General features: G+C 38.7%; 1 long non-coding RNA gene across 1 annotated transcript in view; it reads left to right on the top strand.

The window, feature by feature from the left end:
• Positions 1-15345, top strand: part of LOC133270722 (uncharacterized) — a 48920-nt gene extending 33575 nt beyond the window's left edge. The window contains exons 3-4 of the long non-coding RNA XR_009743883.1: positions 11523-11569; positions 15171-15345. This is a non-coding gene — a long non-coding RNA (uncharacterized LOC133270722). The remainder of the gene's footprint in view (positions 1-11522; positions 11570-15170) is intronic.
• The last annotated feature ends 2240 nt before the right edge of the window (positions 15346-17585 follow it).

Here is a 17585-nt window from a genome sequence, read left to right as displayed (position 1 = left end):
TGAATGCTTTGCCGTTTCTGTTTAGTTAGTCTGGTTATCTGTCCTGAGAATGGCTTATGAAGTTTGCACGTAACAATCTTACTTACATAAGAACTGATACCGTAACCAGTTAAGCGAACATAGAGTTAAAGCTGGAAGACAAGAATGGGTATCTCTAAAGACCTTAATTTATTACTGGATGTTTATAACTACAAGGCAAAGTTTCCTAAATAAATGGGAATGAAGGCTATCACAGTTCATAAATTTATACTGATAACATTTCATTGTATCTATTCACTATTACAGAAAGCACTCAATTCATTTGGTAAAGAATAGAGCCAGATTCAGTGTCTTCTGTTAAAATTGTGAGTGTTCAAGTGTCCCTTATCCTTAAAAAGAAATCTACTGAATGTATTTACATGCTCACCAGTTTGCTGTAGTCTTGTATTACTTGTGTATTACTTAAGTGATACCATTTCTGAGACAATCTTTCATGCAAGAAACTCAGCATTTCCATCTTCTAGAAGAGCCACATCCAGTGATGACATTAACAACGATGCATAAAACAGCAATAATAAAGTAGACATTACATTTCCTAGTCTAACTCTGGGTGATCGTGCTTTGAGAGGCACCTAGATTTCTTCAGTCAGTTGTTTCTATAGCATCTTTGTATCTGTGTATATAGTCTCTGTGTAGTTCCAAGTCAAAGCTGGTGAAGGTGGGAGATACACAAAAAGATGGAAGAGTAATGTTTGTAGGAAAAGGGCTGAAAAAAAGGAGAATTTCACTTCTCTGGACAGCTGGATTGATGTGAAAGGCAATATTTGATGGAAGACTCATGCAAATGTCAGGCAAGAAAGGAATACATTCTGACAGCTATCAGAGAGCTAACAGAAAGATGCCTCTGAAAAGTGAAGTTCTATAGCAGCAACATCTTCAGTGGTTTCTGTAGAGTGGAGATGGGACAGGTAGAAATTGGATGCTTTGGTACAACATTACTAAAATCCATACGGAACTGGGGAGAAAGAAGGAGAATTTGTTAAGCAGATTTTTTTTGTGGATCTACTAACCAAATACTTCAGCCAGACACTGTGCAGCAAAAGGGGATACAATTTCTACTGAATTTGTTGCTTTTCTATAGTACTCAAAGCTTGAATAAGCAAGTTGTCAATTGTAGTTCATAGGGACAGTGAAGAAAATTGGAAGACAAGACTATGACAGGTTGGGGTGTTAGGACTGAATACAGAAAGGGAGGACATCATGTGAGCTGAATTTAAACAGAGTTCAGGCAACTGAGACGCAAGTGTGTCACCTCCTGGTCTCTCTCTCACAAAGGAGCTTACATGGTCAAAATCACACAGTACTGCAAAAAAGTGCCCTATTACTGCAGACTGGTTTGAAGAGGTACGGTGTTACAACCTTTCTACCTTTCTGCTTGGGAAGTAGAAAGCACAGATAGAGTAGCTCAAATAACCACTACTGCTGCAGTCATTCCTATATCAAAAATAAATCAAGATTCATGCTTATCTTTCTGGCTAACAATTTGTATTGTAGTGGGAAGGGCACTGTAATTCATCATGCTTCAAAGACCTTATCTGTTTGTTTAGTTCATTCTCCTAGGTAAGTAATAGAGGGTATAATGCAGTCCCTGCAGTTTACAAGGTATCGGAGAGCTTGCTTTCCTAATTGTAGGAAGAGGGCAGTGTTTCTTTTTGTTTTAAACTTGCTTTTTTGAGAAAGGGGCAATATGAGTGAAATATCTAAGATGTTAACCTGGAGGAGAGTTTTTATCACATGTAGACATGCTTCAGATGGGGTAAGACAGAAATTCTCAGTCTTGCCACAGAGGGAAAGATCAGAACCATAGGTTTAAGAGAAGCATGTATCAATCTTAGGTACATTTCCTAGCATTTTAATTTTATATCTGCATAAATTTTTGGGTTCTTTGTAGGTAACTGCCTCTACCCATCTGATTAACCCTTGGACAACTCTTACCTAGTAGTGCAGCCAAGAGGATAATTATTTAGAGTAGCACTTTGTATAAATACTCTGTAGCTTAGCAATGAATGGGTATTGTGTGGATACTAAGATATAGGTCAGACTACAGTACTAGATTATGTCAGATTTTAGGAATGCAGGGATATAGTCTCAAAGCATGTGAGTATTTGAAAAACTCACTCTGTTGTGCTGTCTTCCATCTCAGTTTGCATCACTACTCAGGGTATTGAGTAAAATTAAAGTCTGTCTGATAGTCTTTTTTTTGTCCCATTTTACTCTTGAACTTCTTCCCCTTTGAAAAACAGTGTCAAGCAGAGGTTACTGGCTAGCTTTTCTGTCAGGTGAGCTACCATGCTATTTGTACCAATTTATCCTGCCCCCTGTCCATCTAAATCATCCCTGACATAAAGATCACTGTTAAATAGTATGTTTTTGTAATATGAAATGGGAACCCTTGCTATCTTGCCAAGTGGAACTGAAATAAGATCCCACAGTTATGTGATAATAGCTTCAGAGTGTGTCCTGAGGGCTGCTGAGCCATTGCAGTTCTAGCAATTTCAAGATATTGCATGTAAGTTCTTAAAATGTGTTATTAAATAGGATTTTATCCTATTACTTGTTATAAGTAGAATGTGAAACACCCCACAGAAAGTCACAGTGGCAGAACAGCCAAGGAGGCAGGTGAATATGACTTGAGTCTATAATACCGATGATGCCTGCTTTATTCTAATGGAACTAGGTTTGTGCAAAACACAGCCATAGCAGTTCACAGGTGGACCTCTCTATTTTGTTCTATGCCAAGTTCATACTCCTTTGACTCTTTCTTGAGACATCTAATCTTGCAATTTAAGGGAAATGAATTTCAGCCCATGGCTTTTGCATGCTTTCTAATAACAGTAAAATTGCCCAGGTTCTTTGGAAATTGACCAAGAAACAGGAGCTACAACAAACCTTTGGAAAATATTGTTATAAATTCCAGATGCTCTTAGGAGTGTTTCCAACAGCCTTCAGTGATAAAGCCTGGAAGCTTTCCAAAGCTGGTAAATGCATCTAATTCCCTCCAGGTCCAATAGCTAGTACAACATCCCTTGGAGCCTTGAACCGTAAGCACACTGTACTGTTGATGGTAACTCAGACTTTCCTTTAGCAGATGATCAGAATGTAATCATGTTAGCAGTGAATTTTTACATTAAAGCAATCCCAAAAATACTACCAATCACTTTAGGTTTATGAACCGCATCTCTCAGAAATGAACCTGAGTAACAGGAATTGTGTAAGAGTCAGATAATCCTTCCAGCTGCAGGGAACTCTGCTGGCAGTTCTTAAAAGCTGTTACTAGGGGGATGAAAGCAATGCTTTAGCTGTCAAACAGTAATAAATGAGGCTTTTTCTTACACAGCACTTTTTTTCCTTTTCTTTTTTCTGGCCATCACCTGATCAACTGGTATTTTAATACCATGTGATAATGGTTTACCTCAGTTCTTGTCTTACTGCTTTTCAGCCCTGAGGTGTTTTATTTCATTTACTTACATTCCCTAATACTTCCTTATTATGTATTTCCCATTACTTTGCTCACTATTCTTTTCAATTATTCTTGATCTGAAAGATACAAAGATACTGCAGTTATTTTATCTACAAGTTTCAGCTTTGATGGGATACAGAGCAGTATTGCTATTTTGTATAATAGAAGTCTTTCTATATTAAATTCTTTCCTTTGGCCTGTACCATACAGCATTCTAAATGAATAAAAATATTTAGCTGTGGGCCCATGACTGATAGTGTTCTACTTGTAACAACTAACGAAGTCTGATGGTTCCTCACCAGCCATCCAGTTATCCCCACAATGGTGACATTTATGATCCAACAGTGACCTCTTGGTCAGGCAGAACACAACCCATTCTGTCATGTGGGGCACAGTCCCATGGTTTGCATTGACAGTTCAGGGGCTTAAGCATCCGTGTAGACAAACTTCCAAATTTATAATCTGCACAGGACCCTTTTCAGATCATGGGTTGTGATCAGTTTCCTCCTTAAGGATTTTATCCGTGTGGATCTACATGAGATTGTGGAGAGCTTTTCTTGCTCCAGTGCCTTTTCTGGCAGAAACTCCAGGACAATAAGGTGATCTGGCTGTAGTCTCATCCAGATGTTATTTTAACCTCTCCTTATAGGAGGACTCTAAAAATCACTAAACGTTAGGAGAACAAATTATTACAATGTAGCATAACTTTTTAGGGACTTCTGCGTTCACCTGCTTCCAATAATTCGTAGGTATTGGATGGTTAGGCTTTGAAGCTGTGTACTGAGATGTAGGTTTTAAATACGGACAGGCTTCATAGAGTGTTAGACTCCACCAACAATGTTTTCTATCAGACAAACTCTGAATCTTGTGTGTAAAAGTATTTATTTTTTCTTGCAAGTTTTCTTCGGTGTTTGTGGTGACTGTAATGTCACCATCTGTTCAGGAAGAAACAGAATAAGGTGCCAGCTCAGATGTGTCAGATAGATAGATTAAAGCCCTGTAATATTCCAAGATTTCATATTATGTTAAATCTATTTGGTTTCATTTCATATATGTCCATACTGGTTATTGTTTGTAGTCAGAATGCCCACCTGGAAGGATCATTTGTGAGAAGCTCAAGACTGGATGCTTGGGATGAAATTAGAGTGGGTGAAAACAGGTTTTTTTCTGACTTCAATTTGTAAGTTTCTGAAGTTAGCTCTAAAAATTACCTGCTTGTTTTGAGCCTGCTTAACAAAACACTTCAGAAGAGACATTGCCTTAGTAGATCAATTTGTGTTTGGCCTAGTCCTGTGTTTCAGCTGTAGTAATCATCAACCTTTGATGCTTCAGTAAGAGCAATGCTTCTATTTTATGCTTGTCTGAGACAGTCTGCCAGAGATGGGTTTATACGAGGTGTAAGGTCTTACACAGTTTTCAAGTCCTTTGTGACTTAATTAAATGTGCATACTTGTTTTATCAAGTGACTTTTGGGTGGGTGCTGGCCCTTTTGAATAATTCATCATAGACATTTTTTTTGTGCAATAACTGTTTCTATTATTAAAATATTTAGAATAGAAACTATTTAAAGAGTCTTTATGTAAAGGGATATTTGCCAAACAGATTGCACAAGAAGCGATGATTACAAGATCTATATTCAAGCTGCTTGTTTCTGTAAAAATATCCAACAGGACTGGATGTCCCCTTTGGAAAAAATCAAAACAATCTGGAGCCTACAGAGGGAACCAAACCCAACTGCATTTTGACACAATCCTCTTCTGGCATTCAGATCCATTAATCTACATAATCTGCTAGTTTCTAAACTCTTCAGTGTCCCCATATGAGATTTCTTCTGTCATGAAGAGTCCTTTCCTCTCATAGTGAGGATTAGAATTATAGAATCTTAGAATCACAGAATGGTTTGGGGTGGAAGGGACCTTAAAGCTCAACCAGTTCCAACCCCCTGCCATGGGCAAGGACACCTTCCACTAGAGCAGGCTGCTTCAAACTCTGTCCAACCTGGCTTTGAACACTGCCAGGGATGGGGCAGCCACAGCTTCTCTGGGCAATCTGTTCCAGGTTGGAAATATCTTCCTAATATCTCATCTAAATCTCTCCTTTTGAGTTTAAAGCCATTACCCCTTGTCCTGTCTCTACAAGCCCTTGTCAGAAGCCTGTCTCCAGGTTTCTTGTCAGCCCCTTTATGCTCTGGAAGCTGCTCCAAGGTCTCCCCAGAGCCTTCTGTTCTCCAGGCTGAACAAGCTGAGCTCTGTCGCCTGAATATGTTCCCTTGCCAGGGCTCCAGAGTTTGTCACAATATTAAATTTCAAATGGCAGAAAAGAATGGAACTGTGGTAATGGTGATACTTCCTATCCTGCTCCAAAGAGAGTTTCAGCCTGCACACTGTGATGTTAAGTACATTCTCCTGCCAGCATGGAGCTAGTGCAGCTACTGCAAGTTTAGAAGTAATTGTAGACATCAGAGCAGGGCGTGAAGGTCTGACTGAGGAACTGTTCAGCCTTATGCATATTTTTAGATGGCTGAACATCTCACTTAGTGTAACTTTTAGAAATACTTTTAGGGAGATTTACATAATAGTTCACTTCTGTGTGCAGAAGGGGTATTTCTCAAGATTAATGTTGCAGAAGTTATAAATGATGCTTGTACTGAGTAGCTAATGATGACAGCTAGTGAAAAGGTTAGCGTTCAGATTATTTCAGGACTCTTCCCCAGCATGTTTTCTTACCTTCTGAATCTGGCCATTGTTGTGCAGAACAGTCAGACCTACTATAGGAAATGCTATTCTCCTAAATGCTGACATACCCAAATAGAAATTGAAAAGACACAAAAAAAAAAAATAGGCTCCCACATCTAATGAAGAGAAGCAAAACATTTGTCAATAAGCATCTCACTAGAAGTTATCATATGTTCTCATTCTCCTTCAATAAACAGTTTGAATTTAAGGTTTAAATTCAAGAAAGGTTTAACAAAATGGCTAAGCACTAAAGAGCTTGAAGATTTGACTAAAATAGCTAGGTAATAAATCTGCTTAATTTCACTCTAACATAAACCAGCCATCAAATTCATAAATGCAAATAAATGCAGTAATTTTCCTTCTGGCAACTAGGCCAATTTGTGAGAGTGCTCTCTGGGTAAGAAATGGACATATCTTCATAGCAAGTGCATGGTATTGAAATTGTTTCTCCTTTTTTTTTTTTTTGCATATAGCAGATTCAGCTGTGTAAGAAACCTGACACATACTCTAGGTTCAGGCATTATTTGAAGACATAGTTGTGTTTTAGAACAATCTGTCTCCCTCTTAAGAATCAGTGCAACTGAAATGGTCATTCTTTCTAGCTGGATGATAGGGTGAGCCCATTCCTTGTGAGAGTGCATCATGAAAGGTTTTGTTAGTTCAGCAACACCTCTATTAAAACAAACAAACAAGGAGAAAAAACACAGTAGCAATGCTAACGAAGTGCAAATCTGTATGAGATATGGTATTTAAACTTCAATCTGAAATATAAAGCGTGCTTCAATAGTTTGCATTAAATGTAATACTTCAAATCCAGATCCTTTAGTATCTCTACAAAATGGAAGAAGGAGATGATAATCTTCAAAATCCCTAAGGCTACTTTTCTTGAGTAATTTTAACTAAGAGCTTAATCAGTACAAGGAAACAGGTGAAAAAGGCTTTAGGCATGTATAAGACAATCCAAAACTCATAGTGACAAATCTCATGCAATGTACAGGATGATACGGGATACATACATGATACATACAACCCTGTCAAAATCCTTTTTTACACTGAATGAAACAGAAGCCTCTGGGCATGTGAACTCAAGCATGTAAAGAAGCAAGCAAATGCTCCTAGGGAAGTTTAGTTTTGTCATAACCTGTTGAGTTTGTTCTTATAGTTCACTTTAGAGAAGGATATCAACAGTTGTCTCAGGTACAAAGAAATGGGTGCTTGAAAACTATAAAGTAATTATAGAGAAGACAAGATCTGAGGTCAGAGCTCTACATTTTCAAATAGTTTTCTCTCCTGCCGTGCTCTCAGTCATGGCTCTATTAGTGGTTGGTACCTAAAACCAGAAGGACCGGATAAAAGTATAATGGTGTAAGCCAATTGTTCCCTGGTCTGAAAAGGGGGGAATTAATGTCTGACCCCTGTGAGCTGCCTGGTGTATGTCTGTAAGCATGAGATTTAGTTAAACAGATGGTAGCATACATTACTGCTTTAGAAATGTGATTAATCATTATGAATGTTCTAGGTCCTTTAAAAGAATGACTAGAGCATCTGGCTATCCACACTGAAGCAGTGTACACCCACCTGACAAGAATCTGTCTCCATAACATAGATGATACTTGTGTTTACTTCAAGTACTTTGCATCTTTATGCTTCTGTTGAATGGACAAGTGCTGGCACGTTCTTTTAAATATGGCAGATTCATTGTTAAGGTCGACTGCATTTATATTCTACCTCCTCTTGAATTTTAGCATTGACAAAAAGCATGAAACAAAAAAATCCAACCTAATCCACCAGTTTTTGTGAAGCTTGGAGATGAAATCTGATGTAGACTTTTAGATTGGAAAAAGACAAAGTGTCTTTGCCTGTCATGGGGGTACTTCACTGAATCATCAGATCAGTTAGGAACTGCACCACTCTAAATCCTGGGCAAGTGCACTAACTTTAATTCTAACGTGTTCTAGCTGACATGCTCACCAACTCATTACAAAATAGCTCTCATGTTGCACATATATGTGATCCAAGTTTGTCAGCACTCAATGAACAGAAGAGCTGCCTGTCTGAAGTTCTCTGTTATCCTAACCCTCATAACCACAGACCAGGTATCTTAGGAGCATTCCTTCTGCAGATGCTTGGCAAGTGCCTAACAACTTGCCTTGCTTCTGAAGGGAACACAGCATAAACTCAGGAGGAGCTTGCTAATGCTGATCAGCCCCTTCTAGTGGCTACCTTTCCTTGGATGGCTATAAGCACAGTGATTTATTTGCTTCAAATAGATATTATATTCTTTAGTCCTCTATATTTATCCACATTCTGTCATTTAGTTCCATCTGCTGTTACACGGGAGTCTTTATTTTAGAATCTCATTCTGCAAGCTGCTGTCAGCTTGAGGCTGTCAGAGATTCACAGTGCTTAAAGCTGGATGGGACCCTTGGTTTTAGTCTGTTCTCTAAAGTGCATGCCTCTTAACTTAATTAATTTGTGTTCTCCAGTTGCACATTGCTGGATGATTTCAAAGTACATAGCAATCGTACAAGAGATGTTTGGTGCCTTACAGGATGAGGAGAACCCTGTGCAGCTCTCTGAGGTTCCTCTTCTTGGGAGCATTTCAATCATGCTCAAAGAAATAAGAGATGAGAATAGCTTGAGTAGCCAGTGTTGCAAAACAAGTAAGACTGAACTGATAACCTAACTCTACAGGTTTCTATAAGCATTTTAATTTGCTGAAAGTCACATTAAGACTCAAAGATACTTGGACAAGCCAGATTGCTGTTTCTCTTGTTCAGCAGATCAATGGATTAATACTCTCTATCATTTTAATAGGACTCTGAAGGCTTACAGAAATAAACTTACTTTAGAGGATTACCTTCTTGTTTCTGTGCATTTATAAATGCCATCTGTTCATATCTGAGAGCTGGGTGTTATGGTAACCTAAGTCTTTTAAACTTGAGCTAATTGCAGAATGCCCATACTCATGGAGTACATATGCATGTGGGTGCCGAATGCAGGCATGAGAATGGTGACAGGGAAAATCCAGAATATGGGAAGCCTTTGAATGGATCTTGCTGTCCCCATTGATCTCTTTAGAAGCGAGGAGTTCCTCTCCTCCACAGGAGAAAGCAAGGAGGGTTACCTGTAGTAGTACAGCAAGCCCAGGTAACAAGGGCTCTGCTTTTTTTGCCAGTATAAATCAAACTTGGGGAAAAAAATTGAGGGCAGGGTGCAAGCCTCTGTGCTGAAATTCTTTTTCATATAACCTTTGAGATATCTTACGTGTGATTCAGTGTGAAAGTGTCGCCTGTTTAGTTCGTTCCATCTGCACAAGGAAAAGCTCTTGATTACTGTGGCCATGGAGTGAATTTGGATCATCATGCACACAACTCCCTGTACATTTACTGAACTTCTTAGGTTATTCTTCATAGAAAGTAATTTGGCATGTATACACAACATTTTCTCAAATGGGTTTTGCTCTTGAAAGTATCTTTCAGCATGTGGCTGTACAGATCCAATAAAAGGTCCACAAAGTTACACAAGTACACAGCCTCATGCTCCATAGTTGACTGTTGTATTAGCTACTGTTTTCCTGCTCTGTGCATCCATTAATTATGGATCAATTATTCAATTCTTTAGGAACTCAGGTGATGCCTGGGCTACTGAGTTGTGAAATTAAAGCAATGCCACAGTGAACAGGAAAGAACATGCATTTACTTTAGAGCTATCTTCCTATGATATTGATACTCCTAGGACAAAAGTGTTTTTCATCAATCAATAATTAAGGCAATTCGTATGAGTGTCCTTTTCCCCACACTGCTTCTAACTCATCTAGCATAAATTTTATCAAGACTTTCTTTCTGGGTAACAATCTTTCCACAGTTTTTAATGGCACAATCAGAATCTGAAAGCTAAATGCCTATTATCACCATAGGCATAATTCACTGCGCTCAGTATCATTTCCTAAATGAAGCACAGCACAATTACCAGAAGAACATTGCTTTACAAAGTGAATCTTGTAGTTCAGTAAAATTTAGCCACTGAGGGTCAGATCAGCAAATAAAGCATTAATTTGCTGTTTGCCATGCTGGAAAAAGTGTCAAACCTAAATGAGAGCAGTGGTTTCTCGGCTGCTGGGACCAGGAGGAGTAGCACTCTCCAACACATTTTGCAGTAAGTCTCTTGCTTATGATTAGATTCCTGTAGTATTTAGCTGGTTAAGTCAGCTCCTCTTTTACCTTCAGAGAGTGAAATTTCTGATGACAAGTCTTTTGTTAGTAAAAATTGTCTGCTTTAGAAAAATGTTCTCTGACTAAAATCAAAACTTGAGTATTTACACAAAATAAAAATATGCTAACAAATAAAGATAATGGCCTGTTTTTCATCTCCTTACCTCTTGTTCAGTTACCCACATCAATCAAATTAAGCAGTTAAGCAAATGACAAGAAAAAAATCTAACATTTTACAGCTTTTTTGCATGGGGCAGAAAGGGAAATTAAACCGATACTGTTTTCAGGTACCTGTCATTTTGCTGAAGTGCTGAGTCTTTAAGAAGTACTGCATTCAATGCTCAGCCTCCCTGATATCAACTGCAGTGTGTAAGTTATCTTTAAGAATGCAATGTGAGGTCACATTTGTATATATAGGTAGGAAGGGTCTGCACATACATCTCCATCAGGACTGAAACTGGTAGTTACCTCACCAATTTGTTGCCTTTACCCTGAGCCTGTGATGTATGAGAGACCACATAGATCACCACTGGGGTGAGCACAGCTGAAACTGTGGCTCCTAGAAGCACAGAACTACCTTGCTAGTACACCTTGTGTCATTAACCCTGGGAAGTGTGGCAGTGATGTCGGTGCTTCTCAGCACCAACCTGCTTGTGTCCAAATTCTGAAATACCCTCAGACAAGGGGTGCAAACCAGTTTGTGCTGAGATTCTCTTCAGTGCCATTACAAAAAGCTGCTTCTGTGCAACAAAGGGTTGTTCACATCACGCCCCCGAGGCTGCCTTATGCATCTCAGCAAAACGCAACCCAAGCCAAGCTTCCTTTACAGTTAGTTAAATAAAGTTAAGGGCTTCTAGTTCATTCATGACACTGAATTTAGATACCTGACACAGTGTAGGTTAAAAACCTCTGAACTCTAAATCTTCCAAATGCACATGTTTCATGTTCGGCTCTTGCCAAATCTTTCAGCCTTCAAAAATGTCTTTAGAGCTCAATCTCTGAAGTATAGTTTAAACTGATGACCCAGAAGACCAGGCTTAAAAAATATGTTGACTTCTGTGTTTTTCCTGCGAGGTTACCTGGAATTCCATCTTGAGTAAAGCAGAGCTGTGGCTGGAAATGTATGTTTGTGATTCAAGCTTATTCAAAAATAAAAAAGATTTTTGGACCTTCTTTATTGGTTTGGTTTGGGTTTTTTTTCCAGGAAGGAGATCATGACCTTCTGGGAAGGAAAACATCTTCTCTCATGTGGTCTCTCAACGTGTGTCAAGGTGTATATAAATGAAAGCTCAAAGTGTTTCTTTTTTTCTTTTTTTCTTTTTTCCCTTTTTTATGTTTTAGCATCTTAAATGGCAAGAAAGCTTACTTCAGAGTAGTCACACAGCAATGATTTTTGGATCATGTAAGAGACTACAATATAGTGCTGTTTTGGCTGGGCTTGTACATATCTTGGGTGACATGGTCTAGTGTGAGGTGTCCCTGCCCATGGCAGGGGGGTTGGAACTAGATGATCTTAAGGTCCTTTCCAACCCACACCATTCTATGATTCTATATGCTTTCAGAAGTTCTTGGTGACCAAGAAGCAACAATGTGTACTAGGAATTCAGAGCAACTTTTTGACATACATGGTTTAACATAGAATTACAACGTAGACAAATTTTAAATGGTAAATCTTTCACCTTTGAAAAAGCTGTGTTGGAACATTAGTTTGTTAATTTAGAAAGGAAGAGGTAAAGCTGCTTCCCTTAGTTTATTCTGAAAGCTTCAACCTATATATATTTGCCAGTTGCTTCCCCAAAAATACTTCTCGGGTGTAATAGCTGCCGAAGGATGGCGAGATGGTGCACTGCTCTGGTGGTTATTCATTCATTGACACACTGCCTGCTTTTGCCACTAGATTTATATGGCCATTTAAAGAGAGAAAATTCAGACCTGTAGACTAGACAAGAGCATCATAACATGCTATTTCTCCATCCAATAAAAATGTTGTCTTCCTTTATCACTCTTCCTTCTGCCCAAGAAATTCTACCCTTTGAAGGGCAGGTGTGTTTTATATAGGAAAAAATCTACTGAAAAGGGCTCTTTCTGTCCTCTTAATGGAATATTTTTTGAGGTCTCATATTATCTGTCTACACTAGGTTCAATGCAACTCTCAAGACCAGACTTTTCCATCATTATTAATGGCCACACTGTGTCCAGGTGTGGAGCTCTCAAGAGAGCAACAGAGCTGGGGGGGGAGCGGGATCTGAACATTTGTTCATTCCCATGGTCTGGCTGGAAGGAGCACTAATGAATTCAAGTCCAGTCCCCTTCAGGTTTCAAATCCATATCTTCCTAAGGTGATTACAGACATCTTCAACTTACCTGTGCAAGAAGGCATAAAGATCTCATGGATGAGCTTGCCCAAACCCATTCGCAAACACAGTCACCTGAAGCTCGTTCAGGAACCAGTGACTGCAGTCTTAGAATGGCTGCATCTTTGGACTTCAGTTCAGCAGTCCTTTTAATGAGACCGGTAATATCAGCTTTAAAATGCAGCTAGAGCAATTTAGGTAAGCTATTTAGTAGAAAGTATTATTAATAGACCTTTTCTGACAGCCAAACGGGGATGACACTTTTCACTGCTATATTAAATGAGAGTTTTTCCCTTTTTCATGATGAATTGGAGCAGTGTTAGCAACCATGGCAAAAACATTCCCTGATTGCTTTTTCCTTTCTTTCTAACTTCAGAATACATCACTTCAGGGACTGCGTATCATTTAACTGAATTGCTTCTGTTTGCCTCCTCTAGCCAATGCCTGCTTTGTCAGCAGTCTGCAATCCAGCCGGTGATATTTTTCACTCGTCTCAGAGGCACGTGGTGCTAAGTCCTGTCCAGATGCTCTTGCATGCCTTTGTGTACAGTCTAATGATAGAGCTGTTCAACTGAGTGATACTCATAGCAAGAGGGGCAGGTCTTGGAAAAGAAAATCAGACAAAACCCAGGCTTGCCTCAGATCTTGAAAACAGCTGGGGAAGAACTTGATGCTGTTTAAAGGGCACTTCTGCTTTGCCAGTTCTGAAGTGCAGCGTGTGGTAATAAAAGATGATTATGCTGCACAATAGCCTGAATATAGTCACTGAAACAGGGTGAAATTAAAAAAGGTTTCTTCATATAAGGCATGATGTAATGATTTCTGTCATGCTTATAGCCATAAATGAAAATAGCAATTCATTACACACCAAAACTAAGCAAATAGTTGAGGCTTCAGGTAGTACATAAGTAATAAAACCAAAGCCAATCTAAGGACCCGGAGGCTGAGTGCATTTTCTACTTTATTTATTAGTTTTGATCTAGACCAGAATAGACTAGACTAGAAATAACCATCCACCTGCTCTGAGCACCCTGCCAATTATTTCAATCTACAAAACCAAAATGCAATATGAACAGCTCACCGCTTCTAGCAAAGTGCAATACTCACTCAGATATTCCTACCCATCCTTTTCCACCAGCACTTTAATTCACTTCTGTCTCTTCCAGTGCCAGGTCACATAGATGAATATTGCAAGCACTGCTGATAGATGCCATAGCAAAGTATTCTTTTATTTTATTTTCTTGGTTTTTCAGTGAAAAGTAGGGAATTGCCTAAAGCGCAATGAAAACACTTTGCAGTGTCTCATTTTAGAAACAGGCTTGTAAATTATTAGGCTTTTGTTCCCTGTTCTGACTTTTCTTAAGAGATTGCTTTTTCTCTTCTTTTCTGTGCTTAGCTACTTTATGTAATATTTTGACCTAACAACTTCCTCTCCTTGCTCCATTCTACCTTTTAACTTACTAAAATGTGAGGATGAGTAGCAATATTGCTTTTAGTAGGAAAAAGTTATATGAAGATATGCTGATGTTCTAGCTGTTTAACCATCGTGTCTTTGTTTCTTTTCATCTCAGTACAGGTTAAATTGAAGAGTGAATCACACATTCTTATAAAAGGATTAACACCTTAACAGTTAACATTCCTAACAGTGAATTTGACAGGTGTTGCTGTTATTTAGATATAGACCAAGAAAACAGTTTGGTTTTCCCAGACACATAAGAGCAATTCCATGTTACAATAGTTGTGAAGCCATAGATGAAATCTTAGCACTCTGGAGATCAATGGCAGAACAGTCTAGAGTGCCAGTACCTAGATTTTCAAACAAATCAAGTACCCAAATCCTCTTGAAAATGGCAAATCACTCACTGGCAATGTCATCTGAATGTACAGATGGTTTGGGGTCTGTAAGTCTGCTTACAGACTGCAAAGTAACCCCATGGCAGTGAGAGCATACTTTAGCAAGGGACCACTGAAAGAATTTAAGATACTCTGATGCCTATATCTGTGATCATTCCTTCCACTGCTGCTATAAATTTTATTGGTTCATTCCTCATCTGGCTCTCAACCACTGGGTATAAGGCTGCAGACACGCATTCACTCATATCTGTGCTGTTTAAAGAGATTATGCCCCCTTCCCACACCCATCTATCTCCTCCCTTGTTCTCTTTTTCATTTTAATAAGTCAGCTCCAAGTATCCTCCACGTCTTCCAGCTGTCTGTCCAAATCTCACTGCTATTAACAATAGCCACTGAAGGCTGGGTCACAGAATAGGAAATGAGAAATTCTTTCACTGAGAAAATAAACAACATTTTGCCTTTTATAATCAAGGGATATAAGTAGAAAAGAATGAGATGTTCAGTTTTTTTTCAGCCCAAAGTCCGAGACAAGAGGTGGATTTTTCATTGGCTTCAAGTTGTTGTTTTCTTCATTTTTTATATAACAGAAAACCCCAGCATGGTGAATGGATGTTGCATTTCACATCTGCTCTGAGTTATGCTACAGAAGGGAACCCACCCCTTCTCCAGTGGATCAACAGGGTCCCCAGGCATATATATGTATACACCAGGGATATGTATGTATACCTCCCATATACATATATATGTATACCTCTCTCTCCCACTCCTGCATGTATTCCTTAGGCTTTGGTACAATATACATCATGTAACCTCTGAGCTGAAACTTGATATACGTATTCTTTTGCTGTTTTGTTTTAGGAGACGCGTTAGCTTGCCACATAAACAAATCTGAAGCTGACTACACCAGGCAAATTGTAATAAAAACTCCTTCCTCCCACTTCTACCATATCCTTGCTGAGTCTTTGCATCTGTGCAAACCAGATAAGTGACTTTCTGAGCTGCAGCAAATTCTGCCTCTTCCTTTCCAGTCCCTCATAAAGCCCTGCTATAATTCCTGAGACCCAGCTGGCTGCTGCCAGTGATCTTGATCTTTGTGCGTGCTGCAGGCTCCTGGTGCCCTGCTTTGCACACTCTTTCCTGTTTCCTACATGCTATATTCCCTGAACCCCCCTTCTGGTCAGGTTTAATTGCTTCCTCGATAAGGAACAGTGTTCCCCTTCCCAAAATGGCCACAATGGTAATGCCCTTTCAAAGGATCTTAATGCACAGACTGAGAATAAACACACACTACCTCTCATGGGAGAACCGAAAGCCTTTGCTTAATTAAAAGGTGGTTTATGCCTATTTAATATAAATAAAATTGATTTTTACATATAATTCAGAGGGAGCTTCGGTACACTATTTGCTTTATGTGTTTTATAAAAAGGGTGAAAAGTGCTTCTACATTTCTGTTTCTTTCCACTGTTTTAGTAGCAGCAAACAGTGATGTGTTGTACCCAAGTACCTTTGTTTGCATGCAAACCCTTATCTGAAATGACATCAAGACCTCCTTTAAACACCTGGCAAATAAAAGGAGATAAAACCCGATTTATAGATGCAGATTCTAAAATTCCATGTTCAATGCCCTTTAAGTATTGCTATCCTACATTCTTGAGATTCCTTACAGATATATTATCAGGCTTAGAACTGAATAAATGTGAACTTTATTAAATAAGTTCATTATAATGGTATTTCATAGGTTTGGGCTTGCCATTAATGGATTGTAAATTTATACTTCTTTAAGACTAGAAGACCATGATCATATAAATAGTCTTATTGAAGTTAACAGGGCTGTTCTTTGAAGAAAAATGCCATTCAGCAGAACACTTAAATGTATGCATAGCTCTAAGCATATGTTTAAGTTCAAATGAAGTCAATCTATTTGGTTTTAAGAGGGCTTGACTGTGCTTAGCTTCCTTGAAACATTTATATTAATATATAGGGTGGCTGCTGCAGTAGCCTTGGGATGTCATTAATGTTTTAAAAACAATAGCCTTTCTAAGCACTCATGGCCATTAGGTAAGAGAATTACTGTTAGCTGGCAGCCAGCTTAAGGCCTAAAAAACTCCGTTATCTGATATGTTTATTACACTGTCAGATGTATTTTACAGATGCAAAGAAGAGAATTAAGTGGCATATGAGTTGCTGAAGATCAGTCTCTACTGCCAAATGTTGTAGATAAAAAAATTGCCGAAGTGCAGTTCAGGAATGGTGGTAAGAAAAGAATTTGTTATTCCCATTTTTTCTGCCTAAATATTCAGAAAAAGAAGTTGTGGATTTCCTCTGGAGTTAATTTTCCTTGGGTTATTTTGGGCTCTTCCACCTCTCAATAGTGTAATAATACCTTATGGAGGGATGGGAAAGAAATCTATGTGGTCATACTTCTTGGTAGTGGGCACAGCATAGCATGATGAAGGAGCATTGCTAACACAGCAGCCATATTCATTGCATCTCCTTTACAGCAAAAAGCTGCACTGTATAAGGATAGTTTGAAGGCAGAAGTTCAGTTATTATATTTCTTTAACAAAGACATCTAATGTCTTAATTACAAAGATGTGATACAGAACTAATAGGAACATTCTACATTATTAGGGAAGGGTATAGAGGTTGAACGTATTTTTTACTCTGTACACGCAGGACACTGTATATACAAAGGAAACTTTCAAAGTAAGCATTCCAAATTTAAAGCCCTTATCACAGGTAATCTCTCAAGAAATGCAAACCAAACAGCACACTTAATCCCTCTGCTTCTTAAGTGTATCTGTAGGTTACTTGGCAGCATAAAGCAATCATATGCTCCACAGAACATCATTTCCATGATTCAGAGGAAATCACCCCATATTTTTTTTCTCACCTCGATTTCCAAAATATTTTTTACAAGAGACTAAAA

Source organism: Pezoporus flaviventris, unplaced genomic scaffold (assembly GCF_033815535.1).
Source record: "Pezoporus flaviventris isolate CSIRO_AGI_PZ_B2104156 unplaced genomic scaffold, CSIRO_AGI_Pfla_v1 ptg000021l, whole genome shotgun sequence".
NCBI classification, from domain to species: Eukaryota; Metazoa; Chordata; class Aves; order Psittaciformes; family Psittacidae; genus Pezoporus; species Pezoporus flaviventris.
The sequence above is the reverse complement of the archived record's forward strand: the minus strand, read 5'-3'. Positions and strand labels throughout refer to the sequence as shown.